The sequence below is a fragment of the Sciurus carolinensis genome, chromosome 3 (genome assembly GCF_902686445.1).
Source record: "Sciurus carolinensis chromosome 3, mSciCar1.2, whole genome shotgun sequence".
NCBI lineage: Eukaryota > Metazoa > Chordata > Mammalia > Rodentia > Sciuridae > Sciurus > Sciurus carolinensis.
In genome coordinates, this window is record NC_062215.1 from 124,098,134 (window position 1) to 124,111,322 (window position 13,189).

Genomic DNA, 13,189 nt, shown 5'->3' on the forward strand with positions numbered 1-13,189 from the left:
AACTTTAAAATGTAACCTCACACTTGGTTTATGATGTGTTATCATAAACCACACAAACACTCCGAGTCAGAGACACACAGAAGGACTACAAGTACGGGGCATTTAAATACATAAAGAGAAAATTCTGAGTCACATGGAGCCCAGAAGTGTTCAAATATGTTTGCTTAAAGAACAAATAAAAAATTACATGAATAAATGGACAATGAAGTAATGGCAGCAAATACAGTTTATTCTCATTTATTGTAGTAGTTATATTCTATAAATCACCACAAAGATTAAATTTAGTAGCAAAGACTGAACCATTGCTCTTAAGGGAAACAGAGTTAGGTTCCTGTGTGCCTCTGGTCACAGCATTTTCATTAACCAACCAATAATAACGTTGCTTTATGTGTGTTTCTCTAAAGACCCCTTGTTTAGTATATGCTTTTGATTCATTAACATTGGTCTCACGGCCAACAGCCACTGTAACTCATGCCTGCAAGAAGCTTCTATCCATGAGATACTACAGCCTCTTTGCGCTTAGGAACACAAGGCAGCACCACAGCACTATGCTTGGGGTCCAATTTAAACAGCAGAATCACCACCACCAACAACAACAAAAAAACCCACAAAAATGCAAAACTTGTGGCACTAAGCAAACCACAAAAAGGATTCTTCACAGGGCGAAAAATGAAACAAGAAAGTGGACTTTTTTCTGATCCTAGTTTGGAACAGGCAAGTCAAACAAATTTTTTTACAGCTCTGTGAATATTTGTAAATAACTACAAAAAACACTGCAAGCATTTGTTCCAGGTTTACAAGTAAATGCTAATGAGTAGGCAAATTTACAAATACCTAACCTATGAATAATGAAGACTGGTTGTTTATAGAAAGCCATTATTTAGGGAAAATGCTACTACAAGTGAACTTGCCCAGTGATGATAAAAAGTCAGAATGATGCTGGATGTGGTGGTGCACTCCTGGAATCCCAGCAACTCAGGAGGCTGAGGTAGGAGGATTGCAGGTTTGAAGCCAGCCTCAGCAACTTGGCGAGGTTGTAAGCAAACTAGTAAGACCCTGTTTCAAAATAAAAACTTTTTAAAGGGCTGGGGATGTGGCTCAGTGGTTAAGTGCCCTTGGGTTTAATCTCTAGTCCCCCCCAAAAAAGTCAGAATGAAACATGACCTTAATGCAGTGACACACACACACATACATTTCCTCTGCTAGGGTATATGTGTACATTTACATGGAAGGGACTAATTATATTGAGCTTTGTCTGAATAAGAAAATCATACGTAATTCATTTGTATTTTTTTCAAAACTAGAGAATTTCTGTCTGTAAGCATTCAAGTCATTTTCACAATTTCACTGATGATAAACTGATGATTGCTACTACACTGTCATTCAATTCTAAGAAGGGGATGTGTGGTTTATAACAGGAGAATATAAATTCACTCTCTTGATGCTCACCCATAGTTCATGAGTGTAACAACCTCCCTGCCAGGCTCCAAGCTATAAACTGAAGTGATCACCAGGTAGAGGACACCCCAGGATGGGAGGAGGCATTTGACCAAACTGGAAACCTTGTGCTACAGTAAAGAATTTAGCCTCACCACAGAAAAGATCTGGCCTTTGCCCTTGGATCCCAGCAGATAATCTGACTGCCTGGATCTAGCCATAGAATAACAGTGAGATTTAGGCTGGGGCTTTTGGGTGATATCAGCTGAGCAAATGGAAGGGCAACCCATCGACTAGGTATATATAATAAAGCCCCAATAAAACCGCTGAGCACTAGCTTGGGAGAGATTCTCCATTTGTGCTGTCACACATAAATATGTGAAAAGTATGCATCCTGACCGGACGGAGGAAACACAGCCAGAGCTCTACTCTTGTGTCTCTCCTGGACTCTGCCCTACATGCTTCTTCCCTTGGCCAAACTGACTGTATCCTTTCCCTGAAACAAACCATGACTGCCAGTATAAGAGCAGAGAGTTCTGTTGAGTCTAGAAAATCACAGATTCTGAATGCAGCAACTTGCAATTGGTGTGAGAAGTGAGGGACGTCTTGGTGACAGAACCCTCTAACTTTGTAGTTAGCCCTAACACCATGCAGACCCTGTGCAAGTCCTGAACTTATGACCAGTGAGGGACTCCCAGAGATCACTTTCATTTTGGTAAAAGTGAGAGAGAAATAGATTACTGCTCAAAGTCCTGACTCAGGAACTGTGTACTTAGTGCTAGACAGGGCTTTCTTAGGGGAACACCAACATTTACTTGCTGTGTGACTTTGAAAAATTTACTGCCTCTCTGAATCTTAATTTCTTAAGGTAGAAAGTGGGACAAAAATATTTAAAATGGGAATACCAACAACACAGGTTTGCTACAAGGATTAAGTTAGGTATTATATATAGTATAAAAGTACACAGCACCTAGACGCCTTTATAAATAATTAGCCTCTGTTGCCATCACCAACAGTGAATTTAAGAACACAGTATTGCCACATTAGCCATGAGCTAATATAAAACCACCTTAGTCATGTATCCCTTTACTATTTTGTTCTTCCTTGTACACTTTTACCATTATAGAAGACATTTTCCAAGATGCTACAGAACACAATCATGTGGCCAAATTAGCACTCAGCAAATAGCCCAGAAATATTGGGAGAAAAGTTTAACGAATTTCTTTTAATATTAAAACATTCTAATTATTAGTGACACTTAAGAGCTCAGTTGGGTTCTCAAAGTCTTTTCACTGGGCATGTGTCTCAGTGGTAGAGGGTTTCAACGCTAGCACCCAAAAAATAAAAACAAAAACCAAAGTCTTTTCCTAGCAATATATTTGTGCTGAGGGTGGGGGTGGAGTGTAAACTGGTGCAACTTCTCTAGAAAGCAACTGGTGATATATAACATAAGACTGTATCCAAGGGATACAGTCTTTATATGAGATGCTATTTGAAGTAGACCCCTTAAAACTTGTGGATTTTTCTTATGTTTAGGGGTAGAGACCTTAGATACCTTTGCATGGATCTTTCGGTTGAGAGCAGAGTTGCTTGAACAACTCCCTTAGGAGGCAAACGGTAGGTGGGACATGCAGGGAGGGCACTGGGAGGGGGAATTTGAGAGGCTTAGGAAAGCTGCCTCAATCTCTTCATAATGCAAAATTAGTGCTAAAGGCAGAGCCTAGTTTTTCCAGGGAAGAAAGAAAGAATCTGGGAAGAAAGAAATATTACCCTGATCTTCAATTCCTGAAATTTGAAATTAAGAGATTTCTATAACAGAACCAAGACCCACTCAAGTTTTCTCATGGGGGAGGGAACCCCCTCTTTCTTGAAGTGTGAGAGTTAATATATCACATATAATGGATGTTAAGTTAATAAGTTTTTGAATGGCCTTGGCGCATTATTCTCTCCCAAAATCATGAAGAGAAAGATTTCTCTAATGATGATTTAGAAAAATACTTACATATTTTTAAGGAAACTATACAATGAATATATTACCTTTATGCTAGCTGGGGGAAAAAACCTATTAAAAACAAAAAAAATGTAAGTTAAACTATTTGTAAGACAAGGAAAACATGGAAGGTGACTCAAAGTTTCCTTTAATAAATTCCACTGGAGGCTCAAATTGTTTTGTGTGGGCTCTTTTTTTATATTTTATTTTTTATTTGTTCTAATTAGTTACACATAACAATAGAATGCACTTATGCATTTTGATAAACCATACATCAATGGATTATAATTTCTCATTTTTCTGATTGTATATATTGTAGGATCACATGAGTCATTTGCTGGTAAACGGATGGAGTTGTGCAGGCTCTTGAAAGGAATACACCACCAGAAAACTCATCTTTCTAGTCTGAGGTTTGAGATCACCCACACTTCTTTTGCACACTTAAACATCATGAAGCACTACCTTCTCTTTGAAGTCTGTGAACACTCCTTCATTACCTCTGTGGGTCTTCTGCTCCCTGTGGTAAATGAATCTGCTGAATTTCAAGTATTTATTATGGAAAAGGGAACGGTTTCTCAATTAAATTCTTTCTCTCCTGGTTAACTGGTAGAATGTCAAATCAAGGAAAATTTATCTAAACATTTTTATCATGTTTATGAAAAATAATTCTAATTTTTCTTACCTTATAAAACTCAAAGGTACAGATTTCAAGATTTAGTATTACATTAATCTTTTGTATTTCTTCTCTAAATATTATAAAATATTCATTTTTACTTTAAATATTAAAATTTTCAAGTTTTTTGCCTGTGGCTTTAAGCAATAATTTAAAATTTCTAGTGAAAGGTATCTAGAATTTTTTTTCTTTTTTTTTTTTTTTTTTTTTTTGGTGGACACTAGGGATTTAGCCCATAGTCTCTCTATCACTGAGCTACACCCCCAGTTTGTTTTCATTTTGAGACAGGATCCTAATGCTGGTCTCAAACTGGTGATCTTCCTTCCTCAACCTCCCCGAGTCACAGGGATTACAAGCATGCACCGCCATACCTGGCAGGATATCATCTTTAACATACTATAATTTTATGATGTTAGGGCCAGTTAGGAGATACTCAAAAGTTTCACTTATTGATAGAATCAAATCTACTTATAAATACCCTAATGGTCCTAATTTGGGATAATTAAACCATGATCAGAATAAATAAATCTTAATGGTCTCTCCAATTAAACCTTATCTACTACATCTAGTACATTGATAGATGTTAAAATGATTAAAAAATGATTTAAATTATTTCATTCTTTTTGTTATGTATAGTTTTATATAGCATTATATATTTATGTCTTAAGCATCCTTTGGTTTAGAACATATGCTACTTATGACCACAAAACTTTAAGTTTGATTAACTTTTTATTTTAAAAGATAAATAGTTCATTCTAGAACAGGTTAGTCTTAAATTCAAGCAGTTTATTGCATTAAGTTCAAATCAAAGGCTTTTACGACTTTAAATAAAATGATGAATTTCTCACAGGACTGATGCATTTTAAGTAAAGTTTAGACTAATGACAGTATGAGTAATATTTTAAAGCATATCCACTTCATCTTTAAAAATAATTTTGATTTCTGTAAGAAGAATATTCACTAACAACAAAAAGATCATCTTCCCTTCAAAAGAAAGCTTACCTTTCAACCACCTGGCAGGAGATTCCCTGTACTGTTTAATCCTAAAATGCAAAGCATTAATGATTCGTCCCTGCCTGTTACTGTTCTGTTTCTGTACCAAATTTGAACACACCAAAATGATAACATGCTTGTGACCATAATACTCTTATTATAAGTGATCTTTAAAAAAAAAAAACAAAAAAAAAAAAAAACACAAGGACTTCCTATAAGCAATAAATACCAAACAAGTGCTATTGCTAATATTTGAATGGCGCAAAGAAAACAGCTAAGTTCCTTACTCCAAAAGAAATATGTTTCTTGGAAACATTCAGAGTAAAATTTAAAGGTTTATAATAACATACAATTCAAAATTAATAAGGAAACAAATAAAATGAGCTATGCTACATTTCTAGGTACTTCACATCCTGACTAAACTTTTTTCCTAGAAAAATGCTTCAAAATGTGGAAAGAAAGCATTCCAACCAAGATAATTAAAATTCACCCTACAAAGCCATGACCAAATCAGGTCAGTTAAATTCACCCTTAGAAGCAACCAAGTCATTTAAAACAGCTACAGATTGAAAACTGATGTGTCATGATTCTACTGTAACAGAAATAAACTAATCTTAAAAACAAAGAAAATTATTTTTAATGCTTTACAGAACAATGACCCAAAATTATTAAAACATGAGGGGAAACTCCTTCTGAGACAGTTCTATTACAGCGTTCATACATAACTTCATCAGAGATATCCAGAAGCAAAATTTTGCGAATGCAGTGCCCAACCCCTCACCAAGGACCCGCAGCCTGGGCAAGCAAAGTCTTCTAAATGCAACTGAAGCCAACTTGGAACCCTCTCCTTTTCAAAACTCAGGCTTGGCCTTTAATTAAAGACCTAAGCAAAGCTTCCTCTCACCAGCTTGGCAGCCCTAGCAAACAGACTACACAAAGTCCTTCTGCTCACTCAAATCTTTTCACTACACTTTTGGAAACAAAGAGCTACACACAGTAATTGGGTCATTTGACTCAACTGCAAGGTAACAGGGGTCATTTTCCAACCCCCTATTTCTACTTCTAGACAACAAGTCCTACCTCTGAGGCTTTCTCCTTAAAGGATTTGGTGGTTTCTGATAATGTTTATGCTAACACACTGGCATGCTTACAGAAGGTCCTCAGATAGGCCTGCTCACTCACAGGGTCTCTAAAAAGGAACTTCAACAGGAGATTTAGTTCCTGCCAAGCCTCTCAATAACAACTCAGTATTCCCAAATGGCTCCCATTTGGATTTTGTTAAGTAACCAAAAAAATTTACCTTTAGTAATACGATAGAGTCCCTTAAGTCCTCTAGCCCACAAAATAAGAATAAAACCAGAAAACTCAACACTGGCAATAAAGTATACCTTCTACTTCTTAGCATCTCACATCTATAATTAAAATGCAATAAATTAATTTTTATGAGGTTCTTATACTTGAACCTCAAAAAATGTCATGTATATTTTACAATTTTATATATATATATATATATATATATATGATAAACACATTTTTCAGACTTAACAACTTAGACTTTTAACCATCCATAGCACTCGAAATTCTCAATACTAAAACACAGCGGATGAATACTCTGCAGAATTTCTACATTTTATAAATACAAGTTCTGGAAAATAGCTAAAAATTATACCCTTATTGGTGACTTTCTAGTCAGCTATCTAAGAACTATTAACTTAGTTATCACAAATGTCCCCACTTCCTTCAGCAGACACAATATATATCTTCCTTGTTCTTTTCTTAAAGGGAAAATCACAAAGTTATTATTCTTCTTCTTTGGGACAAATTACTTACAAACCATGCTTTTCACATACTACAATATAGTTTTGTACCAGTGACCCACCTGGACCCTTGCCCTCGGGAAAGGAATCTATCACCATATTCTATGACCTAGGAATAGGAAATATAATGTATTTATTAGACTGTACATTATTCTTTAGCACAGGCTCAGAGATATGATTCCCCAGTGATAAGAGTCAATATGCCATTTTTACCAGCAAGCTTTAAAACAAAGTATCAAAGTCTCCCTCACATCATTGTCTTCAAGCTTTATCAATAGGACAGGTGCTCAGAAACTGTGATACACTACCTTTACATGAAAATCTATGGTGAAAGAAGAGGTAAAAGCTCTTATTACAAATGTTTTGATATCATAGGTAACGGAGATGAGAAAAAATCACAGTATTCCTCAATCTCATGATAGTTTCCAAATGCATTTCTGTTCAGCTGAACTTCTATGGGAAAATCACTCAGTCAACTAAGAAAAAAAACAAGTGGATTCTAAAAAATACAGAGAAGTTCGTTTTAAATTATACGCTATAGAGCCAAATGTGGAATAAGGCAGCTCACAGCTGTAAGGAAGAAAGTAAGTCAGATATGGAAGTAATATTATGTCAACCACAAATGAGCAGAGTTGGATAATTCTAAGTACATGTTGACAGTACTAAAGTATAATAAAATGCTCAGTATGTTTTAATTAACTATGCTTTGCACACATGACAGTATAAGCTATCAAGATGTAAAAACTCTTTGGAAAGAAGAACCTATCTTTCAAATTGACATGTGCCTATTTTTCGAACTTTGAGAAGAGAACCAGGCATCAAGGACCTGGGTGTGGTGTCTCTTATTGACACTTGTGTCCGACAAGGCTTAAAAAGAACATATAATGGACTGTCTTAATGAAGTTCTTACAGGGGAGGTTCTCAGCAACTTAGCAAAACCCCTGTCAAAAACTAAAAAGGAAATGGGGGATGTGGGCTCAGTGACCAAACAACCCTGGGGTTCAATCTCTGGGACAAAAAAAAAAAAAAGAAAGTAATTCTTGTAGGGTTGAGATGTAGCTCAGTGGTACAGTGCTTGGTTAGCATGCATGAGGCCCTGATTCAATCCCCATTAATAGCAAAAAAAAAAAAAAAAGAACGAAAGAAGCTCCTTTAGTTGAAGCACATGAGAAACAACTGAACAGAAGTAAAATGAATGAAAAGTCCATGTTTTTTCAGTTATTAAAAAAAAAATGCTTTGAAAAGTGAAAGTGCTTTTATAAGTCATTTGGCAGCAAACTGGTCTGACTTGAACCTAAAAGTATTTTTGTAAGTATTTTTATACTTTTTAGACTCACTATATAACACATTCAGTGGCAAAATCCTCATGTAAACAGATATGAGAATATTTAGTCTTTATCCCATTGAGTGTGATTGTTCATTGATTGTATTGCAAAAATATTATTAATGTGTGATTAGAGTAATGACTCAAATACTGCTGGGGGTTTTATAAAATATACTATATGCATATATGAAATATATTACCTTTTGTCTATAGCCATACCGCCTTGATCATGCCCAGTAATGTATGCATATATTACCTTTCTAAAGTCTGAAAAATTCTGAAGTCTAACACACATCTGGTCCCCAGGGATTTGGATAAGGGATTATAGACTCACCACTGATATTAGTATTTATGACTGATCATGTTAAAACATACATCATAATGTCACTCTTCTGCTGGGTTCTCTCCAATAGCTTCTGAGTCATTCTGAATAAAAACCAACCCCCTTACAATTGCCTACAAAGATTGCTATTTCAAAGAGAACCATAACATTGGCATTACCTGATAACTCGTTAGAAATGTAGAATGTAGGACCTAACTCCCATCAGTGAAAAAGAATCCGCATTTCCACAAGACCAAGCGAAACTCCTTGTTTTGCACACCCAAAGATTTTTCATAAGCACTCACCTGCAAAACTCCTAGATAATCGGTCCCCCTTACTTCAGGATTCATTCACTCTTTTACCTACTCTTCTTCAGCCTCTGGTTCCCTTGCCATTCGTCAGACATATGAGGCACACTTTCATCTAGCTGTTTCTTCAGTCTGAATAGTCTCCCCAGGTATCTCTATAGCTTGCTCTCTGGCCTGCTGAGTTCTTTACTCAGTGAAGCCTTCCCTATCATTACTTAAAAAGTACAAAACACCCAGGCACGTCACATTCCTTTTTCCTCCTTTGTACTTATCACGCTCTAAAATATCATTCATTTAAACAATTTATGTTGGTTTGGGTTTCTCTCGCTCCACTAGAGTATAAGCATGATGAGGGCAGGATTTTTTGTGTGTCTGTTTTTCACATTGCTGTACCCCAGTAATTCTGTGTGGTTTGTGGACCCTTGTGGGTTGTCAAGACCTTTCCAGGGAGGTGCACAAAACCAAAGCTATTTTCATAGGAATACTAAGGAGTACTTTTCACACTGCATTGACATTTGCACTGGGGGTGCAAAAGTGATGGTGGGTAAAATTGTTGCTACCTCGGCAAAAAACAATGAACTGCATCAGTTGTCACTGTCCTCATCATCACCACACTCCTTATAAACAAATAAGCCCAGTTCACCTAGCAGTGTCATGATGAAACAGTTAAAAGAACAATTTAGTTTTATTAAAACTTGACTCTTGAGTATACATCTTGTTAAATATTCTATATGACAAAGTGGGAAGTGTGCATGAGGCACATCTGTTGCATACTGAGATGATGGTTGTTTTGAAGAAAAGCATGTGTGAGATCATTAGAGTTGTGAGCTGAAGTAACTGCAAATTTCATAAACACCATTTCACTTGAAAGAATGACTGACAAACTATGACTAATCAGACGTGGGTATTTGATAGATATTTTCTCAAAAATGAACAAAGTGAGCTTGTCACTTCAATGAAAATAACTGACAGTATTTATTGCCAGTCATAAAATTTAAGTTTTCAAGTGAAAATTAGAATTTGGGGAAACTTTTATCCACCATCACAAGTTTGACAAGACCGTTAATATTCAAAGACTTTTCCATGAAATTGATGGTGGTATGAAAGAATATAATTTTTAAATAAATTGTATAATGAAATGTGTTAACATTAGAAGATTTGCAAAATTCAATGAAATAATCTTTTTGAAATAACAAATGCATGACAGCACAACATCATATATGGTAAAAGATTCAAATACAAGATGGACTAACAGACTTTAAGATAACAGTACAAAATGTTGACTGATAATTTCAGGGTCTGCACTGCATACAACCTTTAAGAACTATCATTTATCAAGTTTTAGTATAACATCAAAGAAGAACATCTACAATTATTTGCAAAGATTAAAATACTTTCCTCTTTTCCAAATACATATCTGTATAAGGTTAGTTTTTTTTATATACCAATCAAAATATATTGTAAAAGATGAGTGCAGTTATGAGAACCCAGCTCTCTTAAGTAAGACATTTAAGAGTTTGTAAAAACATAAAAGAATACCACTCTTCTCATACTTTTTAACATAGTTATCTTTCATAAAATGTTATTTATGCTAACTTGTAAAGGATTTTTATTGCTTTTAATTGGAAATAAATTTTTTTCTCAACATTAATTTTAAATACAGTGAATTGCAATTTTCAAATAACCACCATAAGCAAAAGTTCCATAGGGTTCTCAATAATGTTTAAGTGCATAAATTAGTCCTGAGATTAAAAAATTTGAGAACCACTAGCCTAAAACAATAACTAGTACACAGTAAATTTTGTTGAGCTGAACACATAACATACCAAGCTTTTGTTAAATTCTTTTGTATTTATTATTTTCTTTATGCTCAAACAACCTTATGAAGTAGAGATTTTTATTACTACCATTTTAGAAATGAAGAAATCAGGACTTTAGGTCATGGCACAAAACAGTTTAAAGTCCTCAGCAGCACCACCAGGACTTAACCAAGATTATGCAGCTCCAAATCTCATGCTCATAACCGCTACTGATACTATAATAAAGGTTTATAGGTTGCAAACAAGAAAAACTGCAAAGTCTGGTGACTACCTCCAAAAATACTAAGGCAAGGAGGAGAGACAAAACACAAAGATAAATGACTTAGGAACTGAGGGAAGACAATCTAAGTTCATATGAGCGGAAGAAAGGCCAGGACAACCACTCACAGGCAGATGCTAATGTATGAGGAAATGTTTCAAGTGCAGTCCAGGAGAGTCTATCAATAGGCTAAAAGAGTGGACAAATAACCCTTAGGTGTCTAGCTTCAAGACCAGCTTACAAGGACAGCAGAGACAAGCTGTGGTTACGTTCATTCCTGATGCTGTTAGAGCATTCTTGCTACTGTTGGTTTCCCTGTACCTCAGAAGTTTGACTGTAACCTTCAGTGAAATTTTTAGGATGTTCTCTGGTTCCCATGTTTAAAGAGAATGGCCACTTCATGAAATCAATCAAATTGAAGAAGTGCTGAAATTGGCTCAAAGACAAGAAGGGTTCTTACCTGCATTTTATGAAGGAGTCCTACAAGGCAAAAAACATCAATCCCTTTCCAACTTCAAATCCTCCTAAGCTAAAAATTCCTGCTGGAATATGCAGATATACTTTTCACAATCTAGAAATTCTAACTTCCTGTAATATTTAAACTATGAATCACTTTTGCTGGCAAGGATTAAAAAATGAGTGATCTAACATGGGAAGGAAAAAGAGGTGAAGTGGGTGGCAGAGGAGTAGTCAAGGATTTTGTGATGCAGCTTTCAGACAATGGAAGTTGGGACAAAAAAGCTAAGTGGAGATCTTGGAACTGTTCTCACTCTACTAGGAAGGAGGGAGGGAAGCCATAAAGTCAGGTTGATAGATTGTACCTATTACACACTGGGTTCAGTGATGGCAAGGAAGTAAACTAACTCTAGCAGAGGGAAAGTTAAAATTCTCCATTATGTATTTGGAAGACTGGAAATAGAAAAATATAACCTCTTAGTTTGCATAAAATCTGTTAAGAATGGCCAAAAAAATATTTGCAAAATTTTATATGAGGGAGACCCTAAAACATTTCTAATATACAAAGGATGACAAATGAACATTCATCTTTCTTTTTCCAGTGTTGTATTATCATTTTATATCACTGAATAATAAAAGAATGTTATGAGGGTTTTCACATATTTACTAATAATTCATGATTCCCCCAAACACTATTTTTGCCTTGTTCCCTTCAGTTGCTCAACCACAAATCCATTTACATGGGGGTTTTAAGATTAGAAAGAAAATGCTTGACACAAGGATTATGCCCACTGGTATTTTCCACAGTTGAGTGGGCTGCTGTCCAATCTTCATGCCTACTTCCTACCACAGCCTATACTTCAACATATGGTATGCAGAACTACAGTGACTCAACATTTCGCTAGATCATAAAACAGAAAACATGCATATGAAACAAAGTCATTAAGCGTTTTAGATTCCACAGAGCACTGTGGACTTCCTGCAAGATATTAGTAGACCCACTCAGGCTGTTAGTTCCAAAACACATTTTTCTTAGGAAGAGCAAAAACCTGGAACAGAGGCTGATAAAAATACACATCAAGGTCACGGAAACTAACGACTAAAAGAAAGTTCTGGTATATTTCTAACAAGGAAAGCAAGCAAAGTTGGGGGAGGTGGAGGGGAAGGTAAAGATAAAGGATGGCTGGGAAGTGGCTCAGGAGGTCAAGAGGAACATTTTCTGCTAGACTGATGTGAGTTTCAGGACTGATGATGAGGACCTGCCTCGCCTGCTAGTTTTGGCAGTGCAGGGCAGTTGTTAAAAGTGTGGCTTCAGGGTAGAAAACCCTGGCTAGTGCTGACTGTGAGTCTGACCTTGGGCATGTCAATTGTACAAATGAATATTAGTTGCTATTACCACCTCCCCAAATTTCTTAACTTGATTTTGGAAGTACCTGACACTAATTTCCACTCTAGGATATTTGTGGTGATACTATAATCTAAACTATTCCATGGTAACTTTTTTTTTTTTTTTTTTTGTCATTCTGCAATGAATATTTCCTAAGCTATTGGGCATCTTCTGTAGGATGAATGGTGAACAAAGCAAACAGCTTAACAAAAGTGGACACGACAATATATATATAAAACCGAGCATGGGACACAGTAGAGAAAATGGTACTAGTTAAAGCCAGATGTTTAAGTTAAAGTAGTACAAGGAGTCTTTTCATGAACATAGCTAACTAAACTCAATAAATTCCTACAAGCTAATGGGAATCGGTAACAAACATAAACAGAAAACCTAGAAGTCTCTC

At 35.8% G+C, this 13,189-nt stretch overlaps 1 protein-coding gene across 2 annotated transcripts in view; it reads right to left on the reverse strand.

Annotated features, from left to right (window-relative positions):
* The window catches only part of Chn1 (chimerin 1), a 174,792-nt gene that overhangs the window by 136,461 nt on the left and 25,142 nt on the right, over positions 1 to 13,189 (reverse strand). The window lies entirely within an intron of this gene.